We start from the raw sequence: 6,073 nt of genomic DNA on the forward strand, positions 1-6,073 counted from the left end.
CACACCAGCTTCTGAGTAATTTAAACATGGAGAAGAGAAGGCAATATGAACCTGAACATTGTGATAAAGATACTGGCTTCTGGGATCACGTTGTCTTGTGTGACGAAAACACGTTTACTTCTGACTGACGCTTCCAGAAATACTGGAGTGTGTCGGTTAACATACTCTCTCTCTCTCTCTCTCTCTCTCTCTCTCTCTCTCTCTTTCTCTCTCTCTCTCTCTCTCTCTCTCTCTCTCTCTCTCTCTCTCTCTCTCTCTGTATTAGACATTCCCACCGCACTGGTGCAGGTTTAGGTTATCAACTAAGAATATGATCAATTCTTTATCAATAACAGATTATTGCCCTGGCAGGTCAGGAGGCCAGGGTCGAGTGTGTCATAACATGGTAGAGGTTCAGAATAATCTTTTAGTAACTGTACATACCTTGTGGTATCCATTAGTATTTTGTCTACACAGATATCATGATAAACTTTAAATTCAGATAGATAATATAAAACATGTACATATACACTTGTAGACATATCTATATGCATGTAAATGAGGCAGATGAATGTGTTATGTACTTAATAATGCTACTGAAAGCTTAAAGATTCCGGTAAAAAACATAACGACTGTTGTGATAAATTTCTTTTTTTTTTTTTTTGTAATAAATGTGTATTGTGCTGCATTTTGTGGCCGTCACAGGGCCAAGATCGTTCAGCCAAAATCCGTTAAGGTCTGGAAGAAGTGATGAAAGGCGTTGAGAATATATATTTATTAATGGTTACAAAACACAGACTATGTTCTCCTCTTGGTGTCTAAAAGATGACCCAACACAAGACGACTACTTTAAGATCAAAGTTTCTAGACATTTAACAAATTATTTCCTATTACGTCCCTTTTCTCTCAGCATCATTTTTCTGGTTTACTTCGAAGAACTGCCATGTACTACCTAATATGATCATTCAGTATATACTTCCTGCCGCTTCCAATACTTTCTATCAGTCAAGGTACTCACACTACGTACGTACGTACACTGTTCTATTATCCTTTGTACATCTTCACAACTGGCGTTTTGGACCTTATCTGAATGAGTCACATCAAATGGTTATCAAGGACACAGAATACATAACACCTGTCCACTGTTCTTGTCTTTCATACTCTATCATTCTTACTTGCTTGCCATTATTACACGTAAGTTCACTTGGGAACTTATCGTGTTTCATTTTCTTCGTGGACTCATAGTGATATATATATATATTTCTTTCTTTCATACTATTCGCCATTTCCTGCATCAGCGAGGTAGCGTTAAGAACAGAGGACTGGGCCTTTGAGGGAAATCCTCACCTGGTCCCCTTCTCTGTTCCTTCTTTTGGAAAATTAAAAAAAAAACGAGAGGGGAGGATTTCCAGCCCCCCACTCCCTCCCCTTTTAGTCGCCTTCTACGACACGCAGGGAATACGTGGGAATATATATATATATATATATATATATATATATATATATATATATATATATATATATATATATATATATATATATATACATATATATATGCGAACTAAGAGGATATGAACGCGCACTTTCATAGAACATATAAACCTCGAACAGCCAAAATTAAACTCGGGACCCCTGTGCAACAGGCGGGAGCGTTACCGCTAGGCTATGATGGCCCCTGATAGGGAAATAACTATTCGAATACTATGTACTCGGATAAACTTTAAGGCTGGCCGGGGTGTACTGGTGATGCCTTTGACCTAAAATGTAAGTTCAAGCCCCTAGGCCGACCTTGGACATAGCTTAAATCCTTTTGTGTTCACTATAATCATCTTTATCACATCTCCTCTCCTTAATCCCTTTATCTTCACTATGCAAGGCTTATTATAATCTTCACTACAACCTCATGTTCATATGACCTTATCTTGACTAAGCTGGTTTCAAGGAAGGCTTTAGATTTTACCCGCTCACACAAACAACGTACTTACACGGGGCCCCACGAGTGTAAAACCCCCTCCTAATACAGTGCAAATACATGATTACACACACCTACACACCACCACCACCACTAACAATACACAGAGAAATAGCCTTTTCGGTTGGCTTTGGATCCGCCCTTGAACGTAGTTTGAAGGATTTGGGGGATCAGGTCAATAAGGTTAAGTTCACTACAACCTCATACTTACTAAGGTGTATCTTCACTACTAGCTTATTTTCACTTAATTATATCTTCGCTATACCCTCTTCTGCACTACACCGTTATTTCTACCATAACATCATCATTGCACTCCCTGATGTTCACTAGAAGAAGTTCTTATCTTCACTACATAATCATTTTGAATAAACTTTTCTCTTTAATAACCCTTATCTCTACTACATTCGTATCTTCACTACATTCTTTTCTTCACCACAACCTATCTTGACAATATCCTTATCATCACTATACTCTTCACTACACTCTCATCTTAACATCATCCTTCTGTTTACCGAACTTAGTTCAAAGTCTGACTTGAACGTAGCTTTGGAAAGTTTGTGTTCCTCATTGTGTTACCTCCTTATTATCATTGTAAAGGCAATTGTCACCACTCCCTAACTAAACCCTCATCGTCACTACACTCTCATCATTATCATTACTTCTTGATGTTCAATACAAAATTTTAACATATACATTTATCTTCACCACAGAATAATTTTCATTGCACCTTAATCTTCATTACTCCTTGTTTCAGTTACATCCGTATCTTCCATTCATTAGTTACATCTTTACAATATCTTAATGTCTTCTCTGTTCCGTCTTTTGGAAAATTGAAAATGAGAGTAAAGGATTTCCGGCCTTCTGCTCCCTCCCCTTTTAGTCGCCTTGTACGCCACGCAGGGAATACGTGGCAAGTATACTTTCTTCCCTATCCCCAGGGATAACAGCATCTGGTGTTCCCAGACGGTCACCCATCCAAGTACTAACCAGACCCAACGTTGCTTAACTTCCCTGATCGGACGATATATATATATATATATATATATATATATATATATATATATATATATACAAGACTGAAAATAATGAATTTCCCAAATAACAAAAATGGAAGCGCCGGGGTTTGAACCCGGGACCTCTCGCATGCCAAGCGAGTGCTCTACCACTGAGCTACGCCCCCAAGAACATTTTTTTGGACTTAGTATTATATGAAGCACTGAGATTACCACGGCAAAATACTGTTTGACCGACCGTTGCCGACTAGCCGGCAAAATAACCACAGGGTAAATCTCCATGTTGCTGTCGTGTTTCCCTCTCAATTTTCCACGAAGAAATGAGTTTTAATTTTTTATTGTCGTTGCAATAGACTGGAACTAAGCAATAGAATGGAACCAAGCTGACCTGGTATGAGGATGAGGTCAGAGCCCTCATCATCATCCCTGCTAACTACCGGAAGCAGATTAAGTCGTTCCACAACCGATGTCCGGCCCATGTTAACTCTGATGTGCCCAGCAGTTGGAGGAGGATCGCCAGAAGCTTCTGGAAGATTTCAAGGACGTCTTGGTGGACCTGACCCTTTCAGATAAGGTCGAAAACCCCAATTTATTGTGAAGATCTTCACTATAACGTTGGACGAACATACTGAATGTTGCACACATGTGATGCGGACAAAATGAAAAAAGAAAAAGACCAAAATCATGTCTGGTGCGGGTCTCGAACCCACGACCTTGAGTGTGTAAGACTCACGCTCTGCCACTGAGCTAACCAGACAATAGAAAATACGTCTGTTTCTTCAATTTGAATTAATGAAAATCTTTGCGAGGCAGCGTTTAGAAAAGAGAGATGTCTTTGACGAAATTGTTTGGCTCCTGCTTCTGTCCCTCATTATCAAAAGTAAACATACTGAAGGATATATATAAATATCCAGTTGATATATATATCCAGTTGATATATATATCAACTGGATATATATATCCAGTTGATATATATATCAAGTTGATATACAACGAAGAAACGTAGCTCGGACGCCATATGGTTAACAAGTGATTGTCCAAGACAGACAACAAGCGTATCATAAACTTATTATGTGGACAAGAAGGTGAATTGTTTACAAATTTTATCAGCATTAAAGTTATCCAAGTTGTATAGACCATCACTAATATTAAGATTATAATTCTTTGTGTATTCAGAAATAGGAGATTCAATTATATTTTTCGTGGTACTTGAGTTAGAGTTAATAACTGAGATGGCATTATTAACTCTAATTCCAGTACCACGAGAAATACCATTGAATCTTCTATTATTAAATACACAAAGAATTATAAACCTTAAGGAAGCAACATGGCGGTCAAAAATAAGCTTTAGGAATGAAGTTTATGAATGGAATATCAGTGAGACGATCCAAATGACGAATGAATGAGAGCGTAGTCAACATACAATATAAAAGGACATATTATGAATGGCAGCCAGGCAAGTAACGGCCCAACTGAATGGAAGGATTTAAAAGTTCGCGTTATATGACGAATTTTGATAGATTATCCAAATTTCCATTCCAGTTATGAAACTTAATGGTTGTGTTCAGTTCTAGAGACAAAGTTTAAAGGTTTGTGTTTCAAAGATGAACCACAAAGGATATCGTTAAATTAACTGACATTAAAATTTGTCAATTAAGTAAATCATTTTGTACAATAGCTGTAATTTGACAGAGTTAAAAGTTCGCATTTTCATTACAATTCTAATTTAAAAGTTTGAGTTTCAATGATGGTTTGCACAAGCTTAACGTACATTTAAGTTTTGTGTTTATATGACGTATCTTAAAGGACTCAAGTAAAATAACGCAGCTGGAAGGTTTACGTTCAAATGACGGTGTTTAAATGTTTATTGATGAATGGTAGATTTAAATGGATAGATTTTAAGTTCGCGTTTTCATGAGCGACTTTAAACCTTGTGGTTGAATGTCACAGTTTAAATGTTGGTATGTACAATGTTGACCAGATGGCGGTAGTGTGTAGACACAGCCATACCAGGTCGTATTTATCATCATTAAAGTCACCTTCCTTACTTACTTATGGCGGCGATGAAATTCACTGGTTCTTGATTGTGCACCAATTAACCTATCAGATAATGGTACAATGTTTGCCTGGTGTTGCATATATCACGTCTGTTGTTGAAACACAAGAATGCCAGGTGACTTTGGGAGTGGATGATAATGTAAAGATCAATATAAATGTGGGAAATCTTGAACCGCCATCACCAGACACAACACATGTTTGGATCTGGCGGGGGGAGGGACTTGCCTGTGACGTCACGATGCCCCGCCTCCAGCCTGGCGCCGCTCTGTGTGTGTGTGTGTGTGTGTGTGTGTGTGCATTATGGGAGAGAGTTATACACTCGTGTTGTCCCGTCTCTTAACCTTATAAGTATATACTATACATTTGCTCCTGGAATTGGTTCAGTTTAGTAAGTTAGAGAGAACTTCCAAATTTATTTTCTCCTGGCAAGATGGCCGGGTGGTTTAAGGCGCTGCTTTCAAATCATTGTCTGGTCTTCCGGGCGAGGGTTCGAGTCCCGCTCCTGATAAACATTTATCTTTCTTTTTTCCATTAATCTTGAGTAACCCAGAGACAGCAGGAACCAACAGTTGGTTGGGACACAAGATATACACTAATCCCTGGGATGCTTCCATCCAATGGAAAATGAAAAACATACAATTGGAAAAACTTATTTTTTCCTGAAAACATGTTGACTTATGTTCATTTAATGGTTACGAAAACTAAACAATATACACCAAGATGACTACAGGTTCAAAATACTGTTACAAGGACAGATCAAGACAAAATCATGGTTTGTGGAGTTTAATTCTTTTAACTCAGTGTAACACCGGTATGTGGTATATTTAGACCATATTGTCTTGTTATATTAGGAAGAGGAAACTGTATTGAATGTTTTACCGTTATTATCATTATAGTACAGTACTATTTATCATCAGCGGATGGAACCATGGAAGCGGAAGTGGATCATAGGGTGGGGGAGGGGGCGAAAATTTTGGGAGCCTTGAAAAATGTGTGGAAGTCGAGAACATTATCTCGGAAAGCAAAAATGGGTATGTTTGAGGGAATAGTG

This window comes from Panulirus ornatus, chromosome 70 (assembly GCF_036320965.1).
Source record: "Panulirus ornatus isolate Po-2019 chromosome 70, ASM3632096v1, whole genome shotgun sequence".
Lineage (NCBI taxonomy): Eukaryota > Metazoa > Arthropoda > Malacostraca > Decapoda > Palinuridae > Panulirus > Panulirus ornatus.